The following is a 23,241-nucleotide window of genomic DNA, read 5'->3' as shown; positions in this document are numbered from 1 at the left end:
ACATGTGCTTTTGTTGTGGTTTAAACCACATTCAACCTTTTATAGGACGTACTGAACCATCAACTCTCTCTGGATGAACTAACATAATATCAAATAAACAATAAAATAATATTACATTTTCCAAGGAATTCTCTTACAAACATTATTTAAAATCAATAAATAAAATATTCACAGGCAGTGTTATATAAAATATACAGTACATAACAATATATTTATATATAGTGTAGAGTTTAGCCAAGAAAACCAGCGAGTGTACCATGAACATTTCCTCCTGTACTAAATACCTGCACACCCTGGGCTTGTTGCAGGTGTGGTGATACCTTCACTCAACCTGGCTGAGTCTCGGGAAGTTTGTCTGGTGCAGTTTCCAAGCCAAGGGACCTACCTCGCTGTCAATGGAGGGGGATGGTAAGTAGCTGTAGTAGCTCAGCTACAGTATGAATTCCTCAACTTGCAAAGAGGAATCGGATACTTGTATGGAAGCAGTGCTCTTAAAGAAGCTGCCCAATGACTTCTTCGCTTTTCTGCTGGTGGTGGATCTGTGTTTTGGGATTTTGTATGCATGGTTCAGGTTTATTTGCCATTACACATAAAAAACGTGTTTTTGGCAATTAAATGCTATGTTTCCAAAATTGTATTTGACAGTGCAGGCATAAGTAATACAACAGCATAAGAAATGTATACAAAATAATGCATAACAAGAAATGTAAACAAGTAATAAATAAGATAAGCGGTAATAGCGTCAGTCTTGTAACAGCCGCAAGTAGCGTAACGCAGGTTTCAGTGTTCAGCTGGAAATCTTTTTTTCTCTAGTGCAACGGAACATTATGAAATAATGAATGATGACATGTCAGTTGCGCAACTGATGCAAGTGAATGACTATGCACAATGTTACCAACAGAGCTGGCAGGCCAGTCCTGGTGGCCGCTATGTTGTCCTGACCGCCCTCAGTCTGTCAAGGGCGGTGCAGCTGCACATACCAGGCCGTAATGCAGCCAGTCAGGATCCTCTCCATGGTGCACCTGTAGAAGTTGGCAATCCTGGATTCCATGCAGACACCAATGACGGTGGCGTCGTCAGCAAATGTAATGATGTTGGAGGACTGCGTGCTCACACAGTGCACGGACAGTTAGTACAGGAAGGGAATTGGCACACAGCACCAGTGGAGGAGGTGGAGCAGCCCATCCGAACCACCTAGACAAGGATCCACCTTCACAGGGCGGGGTTGAGGCCCAGATCCCTGAGCTTCACCACAAGCTTGTGGGGCACAAGATTGTTGAATGCTGAACTGTAATCAATGAACAGTATCCTCAGATATGTATTCCTTCAGTTGAGCGATGGCAGAGTGGAGGGAAAGGGTAATGGCGACTTGTTTGGTGTGTAAAACTGGGGACCTGTTTGGTCTGTAAGCAAACTATAGTGGAGCCTTAGTTGATAGCGTGTAAGCGGGTGAAGTGTGCTTTGAGTAACATCCCAAGGATGTTAGTGCCTGAGGGCGATAGTCGTTTAGCCAGACAACTTTGTAATTTTTCCGCCGTTTGGTCAGCATATACCTGGAGAACATGTATTGTCTGGACCAGGAGCCTTGCAAGGTTTTATCCATTTTAGGGATTTGCACTAGTTGCCCTACATAATTTCAACGGACAGTCCTCCTGCAACATCTGTACATCCCTACATCATTTCAATGGGCTGTCCTCCTGCAACATCTGTACATCCCTACATCATTTCAATGGGCTGTCCTCCTGCAACATCTGTACATCCCTACATCATTTCAATGGGCTGTCCCCCTGCAACATCTGTACATCCCTACATCATTTCAATGGGCTGTCCTCCTGCAACATCTGTACATCCCTACATCATTTCAATGGGCTGTCCTCCTGCAACATCTGTACATTCCTACATCATTTCAATGGGCTGTCCACCTGCAACATCTGTACATCCCTACATCATTTCAATGGGCAGTCCCCCTGCAACATCTGTACATCCCTACATAATTTCAATGGGCAGTCCTCCTGCAACATCTGTTGGCTTTAGAATTGCTCTAAAATCTTCAAAGAAAGTCTTCAGATCCCTTGGCAGAAAAACAGACACTTTCCTCATACTGCTGATTGTCCTCTTGTAGTCTATAATAGTTCTTAGTCCATTCCACATGTTCCTGATGTTAGAGCCCACATAGAGCGATTCCACATTGTCCCTTCCTAAGATTATACAGGGATATTCTGAAATTCTGAAATCAATATTCATCTCTTTAACATGTTAAAACTGCCATTTTCACTTGCACTTGCCTTCATTGCACATCTACAGTGGGGAGAACAAGTATTTGATACAGTGCCGATTTTGCAGGTTTTCCCACTTACAAAGCATGTAGAAGTCTGTAATTTTTATTGTAATTTTTTTTAACTGTGAGTGACAGAATCTAAAACAAAATCCAGATAATCACATTGTATGATTTTTAAGTAATTAATTAGCATTTTATTGCATGACATAAGTATTTGATACATCAGAAAAGCAGAACTTAATATTTGGTACAGAAACCTTTGTTTGCAATTACAGAGATCATACGTTTCCTGTAGTTCTTGACCAGGTTTGCACACACTTCAGCAGGGATTTTGGCCCACTCCTCCATACAGACCTTCTCCAGATCCTTCAGGTTTAAGGGTTGTTCCTGGGCAATACGGACTTTCAGCTCCCTCCAAAGATTTTCTATTGGGTTCAGGTCTGGAGACAGGCTAGGCCACTCCAAAACCTTGAGATGCTTCTTACGGAGCCACTCCTTAGTTGCCCTGGCTGTGTGTTTTTGATGGACGCGGCGTCCATCAAAAATAGAGAAGGTGCCTATATTTAGCAAAGGAGAGCAGAGAGATGCTTCTGGGACGCTTCTGAAATGCGTCACGACTCGTCTAGTGGAATCACAAGCATTGAGCAGAGTGGCTGCGATCAGCTTTAGGGGCCACATTAGAGACGGAATGCGCCTGGCATGCATTTCCTCGTCAATCTCAGTTGTTTCATTGTCTCCCTTAGCGACACTCATCTTCTTACTTTTCTGTCCTTTCTTTTGTCTGACTCGTTTTGCTCTCTCTTCACTCACACGCTGTCCAAGTATGCACACACGTCATGTGGTTTGCTCCACAGCATATGGTCGTGTAGACGACCTGTGCACTCACACTTGCATGTGACAGGGCAACTGGCCAATAAAACATGGTCATTATTTAGCGGTTTCTAAATAGAACACAAACTCAGTCACACAGCCAACTGATGCATCTCTCCACAAAATAAACGGAATATTGCACACTTTCCGCTACATTTTTGTTGTGATATTGCACAAAAAGATATTGCGATAACGGTATTGAGATAATATATCCTGCACCCCTAGTAACCAGTCACCTCATCTGCACATTCTTCAATGTTACCACCTGCAGCCTCGCAAAACATTTCCCAGTGTATAACACTGAAGCAGAGAAGGCAGCGCCTAAATGATTCATCCATCACTGGATGGACCTTGTCACAGACAATTCCTGTTTTAGTTTCTGTATGTAAGCGGGGAGCAGCAAGATCGAGGCGTGGTCTGATTTGCCAAAAGCAGGACAGAGGAGAGCCTTATATCCATGCGGAAATCGAGCATGGATATAAGCATGACCTACAATGATTCCTCAATGCATTGGCCAGATGATGTGTCGATTAAATTTTGGTAGTCGTTATATTGGTGCCATTAAAATCGGCAGCCACAATATATGCAGCCTCCGTATATAGTCTCATGCAGCCTCCGGATACAGCCTCATGCAGCCTCCGGATACAGTCTCATGAAGCCTCCGGATACAGTCTCATGAAGCCTCCGGATACAGTCTCATGAAGCCTCCGGATACAGTCTCATAAAGCCTCCGGATACAGTCTCATAAAGCCTCCGGATACAGTCTCATAAAGCCTCCGGATACAGTCTCATAAAGCCTCCGGATACAGTCTCGTGCAGCCTCCGGATACAGTCTCGTGCAGCCTCCGGATACAGTCTCGTGCAGCCTCCGGATACAGTCTCGTGCAGCCTCCGGATACAGTCTCGTGCAGCCTCCGGATACAGTCTCGTGCAGCCTCCGGATACAGTCTCGTGCAGCCTCCGGATACAGTCTTGTGCAGCCTCCGGATACAGTCTCGTGCAGCCTCCGGATACAGTCTCGTGCAGCCTCCGGATACAGTCTCATGCAGCCTCCGGATATAGTCTCATGCAGCCTCCGGATACAGTCTCATGCAGCCTCCGGATATAGTCTCATGCAGCCTCCGGATATAGTCTCATGCAGCCTCCGGATACAGTCTCATGCAGCCTCCGGATACAGTCTCATGCAGCCTCCGGATACAGTCTCATGCAGCCTCCGGATATAGTCTCATGCAGCCTCTGGATACAGTCTCATGAGGGTCAATAGCTCGAAAGAGCACGTCAAGTGCCACGGTGTTGTGGACTTGTGGGGAGATGAAAGATGGTGACGAGTGTGATGCGTGCTCATGACAATGTTTTGTATAGTTTGATTGACCGAATCGAAACTTACATCTGGACATTTGTACTTGAAACATTTGTTGTCTTACAATAGCAGAACATAAGGGAAGAAGTGGTGTAAGATCACTTGTTGATATGTTTTGACTGCCACGATTGTCCCGATAGCTTGCTAAGCTCCAACCTCTTTGAGAATTATCACAAGCAGACATCCGATGCAAAAATCTAGTTCCATTTTTTTTTTTTATAAAAGAACGACTATGCGTTTAAAAAGGATTGCACATTAGTAAAATATGTTATTTTGAGTGTGTGTAAAAATAAAGGAAAAGCGCAAATTGTTGCTTTCTGTGGTTTAAAAATTGCATATGTTAAAATCAGGATTTTACTATGATTATGAATAATCATTCAGCCTTAGTGCTGACCAAGGATTAGTTCTTCCTCTTTGATCATAATGAATACAATGATATGTCAATCATCAGCAGTACCTGAGACCACTTGTGGACTGTTTTCTTTTAGAAAGCACTTTGCACTTGGACTCTCCCCCAGAAGCCCATGCACAACTTGCCATCTACACAACACAAACACCACTCAGTCATGTGTTACACTACTGTCATCCAGGACTTGTGCTGACAATAAGAGGCAGGGGACTGGGATACCTTCGCTTGCTGTTTCAGCTAACAGTGGGAACAAGACCCAGACAGAGCCAAAGGAGAGTGAACCAGGAGAGAGAACCAGAGAAGACAGAGGGGGAATCAAGACAAAGAACCTGAGTAGAAGGGGCACCAACACAGAAAACCAGAACAGAGAGAACCAGAGAAGGGGACCAAAATTGCGAACAACTGAACACACCTTTAGATTTTTTCTACCCTCTCCGCGGGTCCTTGTTGCTTTCCCTCACAGCACTTGCCCAATGGTGGTATTATCCGCCTCCTTTGGGTTCCTCCCGGCCCCTGGAGCGGCACCCTTACTTCAGGCTCTCCAAACCGTTTGGGCCTGCTGCTGAGCTGTTTAAGTGCTGGACCCCTGGGCTTCGACTGCCTTCCAGACTTGCTACTTTCCCAGGTTTGATGATGCGATGCGGCCTCCCCGGGGAAACAGTTTTCAGGCTCCCTCCAGGCAAACTGTTTTCACTCGCCCAGTGTTGGTATTTGACGGCCACCCGCTAGCTCGGTATGTCCCTGGGTCTCTGAGACGTGTGGCACCCCTCTGGTCGACCAGCCTGCATGACACACGCAGAACACAACGATTCAATTGAACCAAGAGAAACGTTTTCACTGACTTGACGTCGTATACTAAGCCTAATCAAACTGACCAGGTCTAGATTTGAATTCATAGAGTTTGCGTCTGGCTTGTTGTTGTGGTATGACACCAACCTCAATTAATGTATTGGATGTATTATTACGAAAAAAGAACTACAACCCAGAAACATGTACATGGGATTTGCATTTTCTGTTTGGTCAGGAAGAAACAGTACAGACAAAACAAAAGTGCATCTAAAATAAAATGTAGTTCAGTCTGTATACAAAATTGTATAAATAGGTGTAACCACTACCTCTCCTTACCCTGATTGGTCGTCCAGGACTTATAAATGAAAAATATAAACAACTGATTATGAATGTCATCAATAACATCTATAATAGCATAAATGCTTGTGGGTGGTGTTAAAGGTTAGTTAACCAATTTGTTGCTTAATTTTTACACTTTTCAGTTGTTTCTGACCAAATTGTTGGTCACATTTTACAGACAACACCTTCCATAGAGGGCATGTTTTACACATATGCATTCTTAGTTAATCCACTGTCCCATTAATCCATATCTACCAGATTTTCTTTTTGAGATTTAGTTGATTCACTACTGACTTCAATACAGTTCTGAATGTGGCTAATCCCGTGGATATAAAAAGTCTACATACCCCGGTTAAAATGCCAGGTTCTTGTGATGTCAAAGAATGAGACAAAGATGAATCATGTCAGAACTTTTTCCACCTTTAATGTGACCTATAACAAGAACAATTCAATTGAAAAAATATATATATTTGAGGGGGAAACATTTTAACTCACAATAACCTGGCTGCATAAGTGTGCACACCAGGCTTGGATGTTTTACTTTGTAAGAAATGGCTTCCGTCTTGCCACCCTACCCCATAGCCCATTTATATGAAGAATACAGGAGATTGTTGTCACATGTAGCACACAGCCAGTACTTGCCAGAAATTCCTGCAGTTCCTTTAATGTTGCTGTAGGCAATAAGAAAATATAAGCGCTCTGGGGGAAAATTTGCCATTGAAGATTACTTCAAATTCTATCATTATTTTGTATATAACAAGTCTCGAGTTCCAGCTAGCTAGTTAGTGCAAAACCACTTCCTGTCCAGCTCCTTTGTGAGACACACTGGAAACACCCACTACTCGTTTAGCCAAGCCCGGTCCAGCCTAGACAAAACTGTTCCGAACAGTCATGGTGGACAAGGCAAGGACTTTTTTTCCCCCTTGTGTTACACTTTGGCTACAGTCTTGAGATTTTCTTTTGCTATTGAACAAAACAAAGAGGAGGGGTGACTCACTGACTTCCAGCGGCACAAACCAGGGATTGAATTAATGCTAGCAAAGCAGAGATGGAAAGAGTGCAGTAGCATAATAAACACCACGTCAATGAGCGAGTCACTGATTGCTTACTTTTTTTATGAAGTCTTACTTTTTGCCAAGGATGGAAAGACAAGAAGGAATGAATGAAGACAAGTCTTGCCATATGTTTTCCATCAAGTGTACGTCACGTCGAGGAATTTCATCATTCTCAGTGAATAGGTCATTAAGGATTTCAGGGGCGAACATCATGGGTTTGGACGTACATAGTCTTCTGTACTGTACAGACATAACAGCCTGGCCCTATTGGTGAAGCATCTTTTGAACTGTCATGTAAACTCAATAAAACCTGACTCTTGTACAAATGCGGTGCTAAACCATACATGGTTTACTATTTTTGGTGGTACCATACTTAACACCCAAAGGTTTTTCAAAGAAACCCATGTATATGGTTCTACATAGTACCCTCTTCAAGGTTTCATTGGCCTCATAATCCTTCAAAATGTAATTACTTAAGATAATTAATTACATAACAAAAGCCTTTTCATTAAGAGCCTGGTTAGAAAACTCATGTTTTACAAAACACTTAAGGCCTCTAAATCACATTATGCTGGCTTCAAGTGTTGTTTAACAAGTTACATTTGTTAATCGGCCACAGCCTGCATTCAGAATGTCTGCCAGAGTAGCAAAGAGTGAATACCGAAACTAACTCAATCATCTAAACTGGAATAACCATCCCATTAATGAGTGAAAAAAACCTCTTATTTTTCTGTAGCATAATATTAATCACCCAATTAATTAATACGCAAGACAGAAATTTAAAAATAAAATGTTATAAGTATATATAAACACACACACACACACACACATATATATATTTTTTTTATTTGTATTTTTTTAAATGGCCTACGCCCCGAAGGAATCTGGTAACATATCTTCTAAGGATTGGATAGTCTTCAGGAATATCTGATACTCCCTCGGTGAGAGAAAGATAAACACACACACAAACGCACAGGGTATCTGGAAAGGTGTGTGCGACAACCGTCTGGGCCTCTTTCTTTATGCCTGCGTGCTTGAGTGCAGGTGTGTGAGTGAATGGAAGTGAAATGTAATGATTTCAAGGTGTGGTCTATTAACAAAAACAATCTGTGGTGTGTAACTGAGTTAGTCTGCCAACAAGACCAGTACAGTTTATAGCCTCTCTCTGGACCATGTTTTGCAATGTGCTTAGGTCAATCGCTTCTTTAATGTAACACATAAACCAAAGGATACAGTGCAGTAACCAATGACATGGTAGAAAGCGTTTCTTTAAACTATACAGATATCTGATATCTGAATATATAATAAATACCAGATAACATTTGGGAAAATTATCCAATTGACAAAATGACAAAACCCATGGAAAGGAAACAAACTGGAAAGTAGCAAAAAACAAAAAACAGACAAGACTAAAAAGCACAATAACAGTAATGGTTGGAAATACAAATAACCAGAAAACGTGGTAGCAATATGGGGGCAGTGAGCAAATCTCCAGACCAGGGCAGGTCAGTTAATTCATTTCAAGAGAATGCAAGTGAGGAATTGGGCCTATTGCCGTGACACGTGTCGTAAAATGTCTACTCTACGAGAAACAAAATACCACACTCACTGCAATGAAAGGGTTAACTCATTGATCTGTCAAACGGACCCTTAGGGACTATTTGATGGAAAAATAATTGGTCTGTGGGCTAATGAGCATATTGACCAGTGAAAATCCCCGTGGTCAGGTTCATCCACTGGCCAAGAGGAGGCAGTGGTTGTGCCCTTCCACTTGTATATTTCTCAAAAAGGTAAACTGAACTGACATGACGTGTGTCTGTGTGCGTGGGAGAGCGTGTGTGTGAGTGTGTGAGAGAGCGTGTGTGTGAGTGTGTGAGAGAGTGTGTGTGTTTGTGTGAGTGTATGTGTGTAAGATAGTGTGTGTGTGAGGGAATTTTGTGACCTTGGCCTTCTTTTGATCTCACTTTTTGGCAAACAGGTGGTGTATTAGGAGTTAGAGCTTCTCTCTCTTTCTCACTCCCTCCCTCCGGAAGTGTGTCTGGAGTCTGTCCAGTGTCCATCTGTGACCCGTTGCTGGGCCTCATCTGTACCAAGTCAAGCCAGCACACCTCCTTGGCAGGCACAGAAGGGTGTAATGCAGTGTAGTGGTTCTGGGTGCCAGCCAGAGCAGAAGATCATAAAGGGTAGGAAGCATTTGACCAAACTGTATAACCGTAACAAAGTTCTACACAATTTGATTACTTAACACTCCTAGGAGTTCATAGAACTTTATCAACACATTGTCTGTCATTTTCAGAATTTTAATGGACTTATTATCAAAGTCATGAAGAGAAACAAGGAGTACTCGCTAGATTGAACTGCTCTCCAAATAAAGTCACCCACCACCCATGAAATGCTCTGCATTTTATCTTCTCATACCTGGAGCTTTTTCTTCTTCCATACTATTGTTATTATATCCACTTCAATGGAACCTGTAGCTATAGCTTACAGTACAGTATGAACCAGCTAGCAACACATGCCACACGATGGCACTCATAAGTATTCACCCCTTTCCCGCATGTTATTGTGTTACAACATAAAATCTAAATGGATTCAATCCGTTTATATGAATTAAAACTAATAAGAAAATAACTGATTGCATGTAAACTACTGTTGAAAAGATTGGGGTCGCTTAGTAACTTCCTTGCTTTTGAAAGAAAATTTTACAAAATTTCCATTGAAATAACATCAAATTAATCAGAAATACAGTGTAGCAAGAGTTGTAAGTGACTATTGTAGCTGGAAATGGCATTTTCAATAGATACACAGGCGTACAGAGGCCCATTATCCGCAAAGTATATCATTTTAAAAGGCTAACTGATCATTAGAAAATCCTTATGCCATAATGTTTGCACAGCAGAAAACTTGTGCTGATAAAAAAAATTATATATAAAACTGGACTTCTTTAGACTAGTTGAGTATCTGGAGCATCAGCGATTACAGGCTCAAAATGTTCAGAAGCAAAGAACTCTGTTCTGAAAGTTGTCAGTCTATTCATGTTCACAGACATTAAGGCTATTCTATGTAAGAAATTGACAAGAAACTGATGATCTCGTACAATGCTGTATACTACTCTCAGCACAGAACAGTGCAAACTGGCTCTAACCAGAATAAAAAGAGGGGTGGGAGGCCCCAGTGCACAACTGAGCAAGAGAACAAATACATTAGAGTTCCTTGTCTGGGAAACAGACGACTCACAGGTCATCAACTGGGAGCTTCATTAAATAGTACCCTCAAAACACCAGTCTCTGGACTTCTAGGCAGTTTTGCTATGAAACATTCTCAGAATGGCCAATAAAAAGAAGAGATTAGGAAGGGCAAAATAACACACACACTGGACAAAAGAAGATAGGGAAAAAGTGTTATGGACAGACAAATCTAAGTTTGAGGTGTCCGGATCACAAAGAAGAACATTTGTGAGATGCAGACCAAATGAAAAGATGCTGGAGGAGTGCGTGACGCCCTCTACAGGAATCCACAGCACGGTAGATCTCCAGGAAAAGGAACGGCCAAACCTGATGTAGTCTATCTCCAAAATATTTGTCATATTTGTTTTTATTGAAGCTATAAATTGAGCAAGAGATGTCAGGGAAAAAAACCCCTCTACATGCAACAACCTGCCCAACTGCCTTCACATCAGGAAATACAGGAGTGCTTCAGGTTGCTATGCAGTCACCTCACCTGAGGCCCGGAAGTCAATTGTTTTACAGCTGGAAAGACAGAAGGAAAGGAAGGGGCAGTAACACCTAGTGAACCAGTAGAGTGAGTAAGTGGGCGTCTGTATTCTCACTACAACATTCTCTCTAGAGAGTTTACCCTTGGCTAGACCTTTGACTGTCATATAATTGTAATAATAATACAAAATAATAATAATAATTTTAACTCATTTTCATAGCGATATTCATTACAAAGTCAATCTCAAAGATGCCTAAAAGAATGTAGGGTTCTGGCAGTGGCAGGTCTTCCATGGGTGTTTAGGTTGATTGGGAAGGCAGTAGTAGAGGAAGTAGTGTCAGTCAGACAGGCCAGGAGCTCCTCATCAGGCACCATAACTGTATCCAGCTCTAGGTTGGCTGGATCATATACCATTGGAGGTTTAGCGCCCACATGTTGGATGCTTGAGCAGGTGCAAGCTATGCTCAGTGACTGAAAAGACACCATAGCACATCAGCAGCAGGCAGTAGAGTCAAAGTACCAGACAGACCTCTGCACACTACAGTCCACCTTCCAGAAGGATGAATCACAGATTATTGGATGACAAATTACAAAATCAGCTGTACAACTGTTTCTTCTCAAAATGTATTTTTTCATTATTAATTATTAAACCAGACATATTTGTTGGGTCAAAAGCCAGCTAGGCACACATTTGCTGTGCAGTGCTGATCGCTCTTTAAATATGCACAGGTTATATGCATCTAGTTACGCAGGGCAAACCATGTAAGGAAATCCTTGAAAATACTAAAAATAGAAAACACCACATATGAGTTTAACCATTTATTAGAGAACTTGTGTACAGCCCTGTACATGCAAGTCTTGGTATTAGGTTCTGCTCCTTTAGCGTAAATCATTGCCATCACATGATCGTGTATACGATACTACCACAATAAAATATCTCTGTTATAATATATGCAATTCCCATTGCAATGAGCAAACTATGCAGTACCAATCCCCCCAACAAGGAACAAAAAATCAAACAGGTGAAGGCAGAGGTGGTGGGTGGGCGTGCACCTGCATGCTAGTACTAGCTCAACAACCGACTGAGTGAGTAACCTGATGGTTATATAGATAGGCTGCAATCTGACATGTGATAAGAGCGATCCTGCATCAGCTGATATTTTGCTGACCAATTACCCCTCAGGTTTCCTGGCTGAACTGGCTACGCTAATTATATTTTTTATATAAAAAAAAACTGAATTATAATAACAAACACAGTATCAGTAATAATTGTAGAGTATTTTTATAAATATGTATGCTGTGTGTGTGTGTGTGTGTGTGTGTGTGTGTGTGTGTGTGTGTGTGCGCGCGCATTTACAATATGTATATGTAGCTGTCTGTATGGGTGGATGGATGGGTGAGTGACTGCGTGCCCAATTGAGCTAGACTCAGTGCAGGTGGAAAAATAACAACGTATGGCTGGATGTGAAGGGTCCTTGGTAAAATGGGTAAAAACAAATAGTCAATCTAGGCTGAAAATGAAGCAACATAGATAGTATCTGAATTATGACTTTGTATCTTGATTTGGGAATACTGTATTTTATTTTTAGGTGGTGGGAATGGGCTTCCACATAAAACAGCCCTTTCCTTTTCAATTCATTTTTTCTGTAGTGATTTTCAGTTCCTTCTCTTGTACTTGTCTGTTCATGTTCTTGTATGCAAACTAGTGTCCTCCATATCTGACGCACTTCTTTAATAAAACACACACCAAAACGAAGCTGAGAAGAGAACAGCTGAAGAGAGAAACAGCAGGGACATGCAGAAGCTAATGAGAGAATAAAGGATGAGAAAATGAAATAGAATGTGTGAGAAAGTAAAAAGTATTAGTAGAAAAACAGAAAGAAAGGAGGGAGGGAGAAAGGGCAGCCGATGGCAGAGTGACGAAGCATTCAGAAGGTGCAGGACCCCTCTGGGAGCCCCAAGCCATATGGGTTAGCTGAGGTTGAGGGTATATGAGAGAAAGGGGCCAATCCTAACCATATAAGCAGGTCAGCCGGTCAAAGCACGGAGGCCTGACCAATCAACGCCTTCCCTCCCGATGGCCTGCATCGCTCCATATGCCCTCCCCCGTCCCTCCCACCATCTAGAAAGGACCTATCGATGTGTTACCTGTTATACAGCCCCCCACCACTCACTCCTTCCTGCCCGGGAAAAGAGGAGGGGCAAGAGGGGTGAGAAGGGTGAGAAAGGGGTGAAGGGGCCTGCTACCGGACTGATTTAGGTCCCTTGGAAGGTGTCCAAAATTCCTGAGAGGGGAAAGTAGTGAGGGGAAAAAAACCTGCCAAGCCTGCAGAATAGATTATAGACCGAACAGAGAAAAGTAAAGCATAGAATAGAACATCAAAATAAAGTAGAGCAGATCACAAGAGAGTAGAAAAGACTAGAGTACAGTGGAGGAGAACATAAACTCGAGTAAGGCACAAGAGGTAGCCAAGCATGAAAATGCAGAACAGAGCAGCCATTGGATCCAATTCTGTAAGCAAGTGGTTCTCAGCTCCACAGAACGAGCCCTGGTGGTTTTCATTGCAGCCCTCTAATCAGGGACTGAAGGAGACCCAGGACGCTTGTGCCTCGTTTCCATTGGTGCCAAACACTGGTGTTTTACCCCAAAGTCCAGACTATGTTCTGTTTCCATTGACACGGACCGGTGCCAGTCTGCCAGTAGGTCGTGGCCGAGTAGCCCGGCTCTCAGTTGGTGCCAAGTCCTGGACTAAGGGCGGGGTTTGCGGGTTGACGCGTTACAAGCTGTGAAAACACTGCATGCTGTGCTATTCGAATAGCAATGTGCATCATTTCCTTAGTCTTTAGGCTTCTCGTAATGGTTTTCATCTGATCTAACAAACAGATCCCGGATAAAATAAAGAAAATATAGCAACAGTACAGGGAAGACTCAGAATGGAAAGAGTTGGAACGACCGAAGTTGGTTGATTCATTAGAAGAACGGAGAGCTGAGAACAAGACGTAGCCTGCAGAACCTATAACAACACAAAATTACCTCAGAATTCTCCCAAATCCTTCTATTAAAAATAGATAGCTTTGACAAAATACTTATTAAACTAATAATGAATACACTGGGTTAGTTGCGGTGTCACTACTGTAGGTGAAGAAGGAGCCGGTCGTAGGAGTTTGAGGAAGAAAAATGTATTACTCAAGTTCCAACGCCTTATTATAAACATAGTTAAACATACAAGACGCAGACAAAAAACATTTGTTGTTCTAAAATTAAAATTACCATGGATTTATGTTTAAAATGAATGTTTAAAATTTTAACGCAGACCCCAAACACAGACACGCAAGGAATACATAAGAGGTCACTGATTAAAGTGTTTCAGATAACATATTTCAATGGCAGTGGCGTCGGGTGTCACCTAAACGAATGGGGAGAATAGTAAAAGAGACACATCCTCAAACACAGGTGGCGAAGGGTGGCGAATGGAGGGTCCCAGTTCATCGATCAACCTTGGCAGCCATGGTGAATGTCCATGTGGGTGCTTGGCAAAACCAACCACAGGAGGAGGGAGGTTTGCTTGGTTCCTGCTACACTTTCGTTACGCAACACTGACAACTAAGCAAGGCCAGAAGAACAGCTGGGGACAACAGGGCGGGGGAGGGGTTCGAAATATGACCCTGTCTTGTTGACATGCCTACATCAGAGTCTACTATGTTTGGATGGGCAGGGCAACTAATTCCACTCAACTTGTGGTTGTGTGTGTTTTCTATCAGAGGACCGTGCACAAAAAACAGGCATAAAGACCTTCCGGAAGAGACACAAGAAGTCTCAGGACGTTCACTTTGGAGCCTGCTGTGTAACAAAGCAGCTGAACACCTGCGATCACAATGTAGCCGCGGTAGTGGTGTACCAACACTGGGCCCAGCCTCCACCGCAATCATCAAATTCAGCCCTGATTCATCTCCGGTGCGGCAGGACATGGGGCTTCCGGAATGGGCTTCACAGCCAACTACAGTGGCACCGCCGCTAAGTAGCCACATCCTTTAAAGAAACCCACCCCTGGAAGAAACACTATCTTGGCAACGATGAACTGCCATAAGCATAAGCAAGTGTAATCTCCCATGTAATCCTGGGCCTTTAACAGACCGTCCCATTAATCTTCCACTGTTGGGCTGGGCACGTTCTCCCATGTGACACATTCCACACTCTTGCGCCAAAAGACGGGTTTTGGTTAGTAGGCACAGATCCCTGCAATGTCTTACCTTTTATAGAGCCAGAAAAAACAATTTCCCCTCATATTTTGTTTTGCATGGTTTTGGGAAGAAAAAAAACATCACATGTTATTGTAAGTCCCTTTAAATATGAAACCAAGTAAGTCATTTTTCAAAGGAGTGTAGCTACACTTTAAAAGAAGTACATGCCCCTTGCAAAATATTTGGATTTAAGCAGCGCTTTTGTGCATCTCTGTTCACATGTCATAAACATGAACAAATATTTAGAAGCTTTTCCACTAAGTTCAATAAATGTTTTAATATTGTTGAATTAAGTAAGTTTTAATGCCTCGGTCCATGATTCCTGTTGTGTTCTCTGCATCCGTTTTGACAGAGCCTTAATACCCTAGTCTTTAAGGGAGGGAGAAACTCTTAACTGACCTCAGATAAGATCAACTTCACTGTTTCATGTTAGTACTGGCATGTCTATACTTTCTTACAAGCATTAAAAACATTTTGAAGTTTAAATTACAATCAATTGGTAAAAATTAGTTCAATAATGAAAAACCCTAAATATTATCTTTTAAAATTCCATCCATTTTATGACCAGTACACTTCACTCACAGATTAGTGCGACTTCCCATTCATCTGAATTGTGATGTTGAAAATGTTTCTGAATAGAATAACGTAAATGCAGCAAAGTAGATTTCACAGCATTATCAAATTACATTTTGATAAACATTCAATCATATGGCCTAGATGAAAAAAGCTGTTTGACCAACTTGCAACTTGTGTTTTAGTGCTGCTCTTATTTCTACCTCAAGATATTTAGAAACCGCCAGTCTCTTTAACACTGCTCAGACCCACTGCTAAATATTAAGAACTGTCCTGGCTTGGAACATATATTTGGGTTGGTGACATGAGGGTTGGTGACATTACTTTGTTGTTTACTTGGGGGAGTTGCCACTTGAACTATGAACAAATGATAACACAGGATTCCCCGACTGGCAGGAAAGAAATGGGACCCAGAGGTTCTCTGAGGAAAAATAATTTTAACTTTGGAAATATGTTCCAAAGAATTTCCCTGCATGATATTGAGAAATATTATAGAATCATTTACAAACTGCAATGATTAGATTTGAATCTTTTTTATCAACGTGTGTCTAATGTATTATTATATTCCACAGAGACAAAATGCTGTTGGTTTTAATAATTACAAAAAAAACTTGATGCCAGAATATACCAATTTCCAATAGTAGTGCCAGAATTGAGAAGTTTAAATCAATTAGAGCTGTGATGAACCACCCTGAAAGGGGAAAATTCAATATATTTTTTCCCATGCACAGTTAGAAGTGTTTGAGAGGTTGGAGTTGATTGAATAATGAAGTTGATTTAATCTTGAGGATACACAGTCTGCCAAAATACAATTTAACACCACCTCCATTCCAACAAACTATTTGGAAGTCTTACTCTAATCAGGACATGAACGTCAGCACCTGGAGTTTGCTAAACATCAAATTTGATTGGAGACTAAGGTCAGGACTATGGTGAGGCTGTTTTTGCTTGGGGATGTGGGTCTTTTTTTGTAAAGTTCCTGGGAACCTGGCACTAAGTACCAGCAGATTCAACAGCAAAATCTGTCTGAGTCTGACAGTAGGCTAAAACAGTCATTGCTGGATCTTCCAAGCATTCCTCCAGATCCAACATCTCCAACATTTCTCACTGACAGCATAATCATGCTATTGCAATAGCTCCCCCAGTTCCCTGACTCCCATTGAACACCTGTGGGGTAAGCTGAATAAGAGAATCCAAGGACCAATGACTCCAATTGATCTGGAGAGATTCTGCATGGATAATTGGTTTCAGATGCTTTACTATGTTTTTCCTTCACATCAAAAAGTATGCTCTCCATGTCTTCACTTCTATAAAGACAAAAAGTATTTGATCTATAGATTTAAAGAGGATTCTACTTTGATGCAAAGCATTTTAGCATGGACGGTAATATTGAGGGCTTCCATCATTTTAAAGTAATTTAATGGGTGGGACTTCCAGTGGGTTAAGAATCAACTATTAATTTATACTTGTGAAAAAAATCGAATACTTAAAAATAAAGATATCCTGTGCTGTCTATGATCTTACTGGCAGCATAAGGAGACGTGATGCCTCTCCAAGTCTTTACCTTAAAAGGATGTCAACTTGGGGCATGCACACAGAGACATATGGTGACCTTTTTTGACACAAAGTGAAAAAACAACCATAGAGTGGACATGAAAGTGGTCTTTCCTGGTCAAGACTTCAGTCATCATGTCTGGTTGAGGTCATGTCCTTAAGGGATTGACTAAGCTAGGTATTTATCAGCTCCCCAGGGATCAACACGGAGGGATGAAATGCACCAGGGAGTGACGGTGAGGGAGACTAGATTCTTCTGCTTAAAACCTCTGCATCAAATTATGCTGTACTCTGCTTCGCTTTTAAAAGTTACATAGATTTCATGATTGGTTTAGATTTGTTCCAAGTTCAGACAATCCAGGGAAAATGTGTTTTGATTAAAATTTGTACAATTGAGATAAGAAAAAATTTGCTCCAGGCCTAGGTGGACCAGGTTTTCCACCTTCGAGATGATAACACCTGAAAAGGTGAAAAATTATCTAGTAGCAAAAATTCCCCTCAACTCTCAGAAGAATTACTTCACTACATGGTAGTATGTAGTTTGGACACTGAGCAATGGCAGACTGTGGCCTAGTCCACACGGACACGGGTATTTTTATAACCGGAGTTTTTTCTCCTCCGTTTAAAAAAAAAAACCTGTCCACACATGCTCGGTTTAAAATAAATCTCTGTCCACATGAAAACACAAAAACGCGCTGTCAAGAGCATGCCACACCAGCAGGCGGCGATATAACCCAAATCGTAGAGTCACCTTGGCCAATCAGAAGCCTAGAAAAAAGTTATTACCGGTTCCGCTAGACTAACAACATGACGAAAAGAGGAAAGGGAGAGTCGTATGTTTGGACTGATGGCGAAGTTGAGATTTTACTTAATGTCACACGTGAATATAAAGTTAACAAAACACATAATTGAGCATGTATCTGTATACATGTTAGAAGCCCTGTTAGCAGCACAGTTGTTATAAGCACGATTTGGGCTACATCCGCCATTGCAAAGAATCGTCAACAAACATCAACAAAGCAGTTAGCGGCGCACAATATGACGTCAAACACAGCGGATAACGGCGCACACTCTGACGTCGCAAGGCAAAAAACCCGGTTATACTGTCCACATGACAACACTGTAACCGGCGTTTCTGAAAATGCTCACCCTGGCCGGAGTTTTCAAAAATGTTTGGTTACAGTGCCCTGAAACTGCGTTTTCGTGTGGACGGAAGGCCGAACCGCGTAAAAAAAGTCACGGTTATAAAAATACCCGTGTTCGTGTGGACTAGGCCTGTGAAGCCTGTGTTTTGATTCAACAAAGCAGTGTCAAACATTGAATATTAGATTAATTGCATTCATTAATGCACAATGATGCAATCGATTATTAGTTGTAAATGATAATCTTTTTCCGAATGCAAACAAGAAACAGACAATTACATCACCAGGGCATTGCATATTATTCTGCTGCAGAATTAATTGCAGCCAGCAGTTCAAACAACAACACAAGATGTATAGGTCTGTGGCCTAGGGAGCCCTACATCCCACTTCTGGTTTACCTCTGAAGCTAAGCAGGGTGGGTCCTGGTTGGTCTACTAATGGGAGACCAGATGCTGATGGAAGTGGTGTTACAGGGCCAGCAGGGGACACTCTTCTCTCTGGTCTAAAGATCATATCCCAGCACCCCAGAGCTATGAATGTTTTTCAGATGGGCCATTAAATGGGTGCCATCTGAAACCTGCAGAGTTTATTAAGATTCAAACCTGCATTTTGTGGATTTTCCACACTGAACTTTTTTTTGGTATATTTGTTTGCTTGGTGTGCAAGCTAATCAAACATGCAATTATGAGGTGTGAAGACATGATGTCACTTCCCCTGACAGTTAACTGAATACAATGAAAGGGATAATTACGGTCAGCTGTTTGAGTACTTTGGTTAACTACCAGGCCTAATTTTTTCCAGCCTTGCCCAATATAAAGTTTCCTTGCCCTCTGTAAAGTTGGCCCTTACCATCAAAGTGATGTTGTCAGCACACAGGTTCTAGAATCACATCTACGATCAAAAGAACTTCCTGAAGACTTTCCAAAAAAAAATTGTTGATGCCTATCGGCCTGGAAAGGGTTATTTCTAAGGCCTTAAGGCTGAACTGAACCAGAGTCAGTCATATGTACGGAAATCCTTCCTCTCCACTACTTACTAAGAAGAACATGAGAATTCAGATTATATTATTAGTTCAATTCCAATTTTGTGATGTAGCATATCTATGGTACAAAACCATTGGCACGTTGACTCCTTATTGAAGAAACCATGAATTCTGCTTCATATCAGAAAACTAACGAAGGTAAACCAAGCCAATTAGAACATTTACTATGAAACCCCCCAGGAGAGCACAGCATGTAGACATTAAAATTGATTTAATTGACACAAAAGATTAATTTAACTTAATTTACTGAATGTACTGAACTTATTAGAACATGTATTCATTACCAAAGATAATCTTAAGATAATGAAAACGTACCAGTGATATGCTTTTTTTTCATCAACATTTATAAACAGCGAGAAGCCGTTGAAGAAAAAAACATATCACTGGTAGATAGAAGCTGTGTTTCTAATGATAACCATCTTCTGGTAAACAGAAATTATATCCTGGAGACCATACCAGAAAATGGACTACAAAGTACCCTGTGTCTACTTGACAGAATGATATATTTTTTGTTTAGCTAATTTCATGCACTGGGTATGTTTGTTTCCCAAAGGACTATGTTATCAGCAGGGGCAACAAGTATCCTAGGGGTCTGGAGACATTTCTTTCTTCATTACATTGTATGTATATCAATAAATGATTGCCCTAAGAACTGTGTATTGTAGAAAGATGGCACAGACTGAATCAATGTATATGATAAGCATCACATGACTAACTGGCCAGAACAAGAAAATGCAGTTAAATTAAGTGCATATAATTTGATCACATCCCAACTTCCAAAGTTACCAAATGTGCCTTAAAGCATAGATCAAAATAGCCCTTTGCGGCTTGGAATGTCTCCATATGGCCCAGCCACGAGTTGTTTCTGATTATCTTCCACAAAACAGTCTTGTGTATTGAAAACTCTCTTATGATCTATGATTCATTTTAGCTTCACAAAGGGTCATGTCTCCTCTTCTCTTGCCAGAGGGACAGAGGGGGACGAGGGGTGGTTATGAGGGAGAGGGGAGTTCACCAGGATATTGCAATGTTTGTCCCTTCCCTATTTGTAGGCAGGGGGACACATGTGGATCCAATTTTATCTGCCATTGCCGAGAGGGAGGGGAGAACGTTAGGGGCAGCATCTTCAACAGAGAGAGATACATTGTTTTGTCATATGTCAAAGTCAACTAGAAACTTAATTTCTGGTGATATGCAAAACATCCCGGAAAATCTTATTTCAGACTAAAATGTTCAAAACGGCCCATGTAGCAGATTTGTCAACTGACCAGTGTACTCATGTTCTCAAAAGCAGACATTAACAGTGGTTCCAGTGTGCAAAGCATAATTGCTAATACCACTAAAACCCAGGATTTTTAAAGTGAGGTTTTCAGCAGCATCAAACACTTAAGGTAAATTAAATTTTAAAGGTAAATTACACGGCAGTCAAAAACTGAGAATCTCTTGCCTATCTAATAGTTGTGGTGGAAATGTTAGGCTGTGCTCACACAGCTGAATGGATATGTACAGATAACCATCCTGAGCTAAGTTGATCGTTTGCCTCATGCTTTTCTGCAAGTTTTCAAAAAGAAATTATTTTCAAATGTAGGTGAAATTGTGAGCTGTAAAGGGAGAGTAGTTAATGTATTTTTTTATTGATCCTTTTTTTATTTAACGTATCCAGAGCAAGTTGAGATAATTTTATGCTCAAGGACAGACTTTGCCGGCACTTTTATAGTTTAATAGAACCACCTTCATAGTAATATATATCAATCAAAAACACCATCCCATTCGTCCTCTTCTTAGTTGTAACAAAGAGCTTTCTGCTGTGGGCTTCAAATGGTTGCATTTCCAGGAAGGGAAAGACCCATTGTAATTCAAGGCACATCTCTATCTTGTAAATCAAGCCACTTTGGTGTACAGCTTTAAGATTTACTGGTATGGATAACGGAATCCTATTTTACTATATGGCTTTTTGCCAAATGAGTCAAACTGGTGAGCACAATGTTGGAATTATATTTTTGAGAGTTTCAACTGACCTTATCCTTCGCAACAGTTTTTGGTGACAATGAAACACACAATTTGTGTCCCTTGTGGGGACAATCAATGTTCCGTATCGTCTAACCCAAAACCTAACCCTTGTCTTAAGTTGCACAATGATGATATAACGATTACCCTACCACAAAATGTACCTATAACCTTAAACTGTAACCCTTTATGGCTAAACTTTTAACCTAAGCCCAGGCGCGGGACTTACCCTCCCATTGGTGGCACAGCCGCATGCATACACACAAACGTTTCCATGAACACACGCACACAATTCTATTTGTCTATAGGCAGGAAAGGAGGGAAGTGGATAATATGTTTTAAAACTGATTGTATCTTAGGTAGTTCAGGAAACCCACTGACCACAGTGATTTAGTACATATTGCTCAAAGACCAGACAGAGGCGTTATCTGAATACCCCTACATGTGTTCTAAATCGTAGGCATTTTGAGTATGTGAAAAAGAACAATTTATGTTATGTAAAATAATGAAGACTTTCATACTTTAAAACCTCATGAAGCCTTTCATTCAATTACATTTTTTACATAATCACTGTGTTTATTTAATGAAAACATAATTGTATCAATGGAATGCTCAGCCTGATTGTACTGAAGTTAGGAAACACATTTAAAAATATTTACATGTCCAGTGCTGATTGGCTAATATGTTGTTCGCGAGCCTACCCCCTTACCCAGAGTCATGGTATTTGGTCTATTATTTATACAGTTGAGGTGTGGGCAGAATATTTTGTGGGATTATGTGGGAATTTCTTCTTTTTTTTCAGTCAATTTTGTTCACTTCCCCTTTAAATAACAGTCATACTCATTTTGGGTTTTATTCCAATTAGCTGCACATTAATGAGGAAGAGAATCATCTTTACAGACATTTGTGTTTGACAAATGCTGAAGACAAGATTAATTGACACACTGTTCCAAACGAGGGAGTCGATGCAATTCACATTAGATGACACAGTCTGAGCATGACTCACTGAGCCTAGTAATTTGGTGACATTCACTGCTTACTGCATTCCTTTTTACTAAACAGCACATTCCACATAGCATGTACCACACTGTATACTGTGCAGTTTAATAGGGCAGTCTAGTATACCAGCAGTATTACATAAGTCTGTGACTTAGTAATAATAATAGTATGTACAGTACATTAGATTGTAAAGGATTCCTACAGTACCAAAAACTGTGTGGAAAAACAACACCATCCACAAAAAAATATCGACTCAAGCTTCCTCTCAACTCCACCAAAATGCTTGCAAAGGAAATATGATTAGGAAGTAGAAAGTAATAGTTTAAGGGGTCATATTCACAGGCACAAAAGTTGACAATTCAGTAATCTTTCTATCAATCTGACTACATTGTCCTGCGTCCCTAAAAAACAATTATACAGCATTTCATTGTCTTGCATATTTATTTTTTCTTACATTTGTCACCTCTCAGCTCCTCACTCAATGAATCGTCTAATTCTGCAAACATGGATTATAATATAGCAATGAAATGCACTGTAACAGTTTATGATACACTCACGGTCATCATGAAAGATGAACTCTACTTTCATTTTTGAGAGATGTCATCAGAACAAACAGATAATGGGAAGGACTATCAACCTGTTTAATTTACCGCATGTTTTAAATGATAATTTTTCAGCCTTTAAGGATATTGCCCAAACCCCGGAAGCAGATGGTATCCACGCAAATCATATGGGTGCCTGGATCTTATCTCAGCACTACAAGGCCATAACTAATCGTAGTTCGGCAAAGTTAACCAGTGACTTCAACTTGCATTTCCATTGTTCCCCCTCTGCCTGTGTTAATGACAGGAGTTGTGATAATAGTAAT

General features: G+C 41.1%; 1 protein-coding gene across 2 annotated transcripts in view; it reads right to left on the bottom strand.

Annotated features, from left to right (window-relative positions):
* LOC105028431 (thyroid hormone receptor alpha) overlaps positions 1–23,241 on the bottom strand; it is an 82,880-nt gene that overhangs the window by 50,186 nt on the left and 9,453 nt on the right. The window contains exon 2 of one of the 2 annotated variants that reach the window (XM_010901179.5): positions 5,330–5,699. The exons of the other annotated variant lie outside the window; for it this stretch is intronic. The gene's annotated coding sequence lies outside the window, so the exon portion shown is untranslated. The remainder of the gene's footprint in view (positions 1–5,329; positions 5,700–23,241) is intronic. 2 annotated transcript variants of the gene reach the window in all.

The sequence above is a fragment of the Esox lucius genome, chromosome 11 (genome assembly GCF_011004845.1).
Source record: "Esox lucius isolate fEsoLuc1 chromosome 11, fEsoLuc1.pri, whole genome shotgun sequence".
NCBI classification, from domain to species: Eukaryota; Metazoa; Chordata; class Actinopteri; order Esociformes; family Esocidae; genus Esox; species Esox lucius.
Note: the sequence above shows the minus strand (reverse complement) of the source record. Positions and strands in the feature narration are given on the sequence as shown.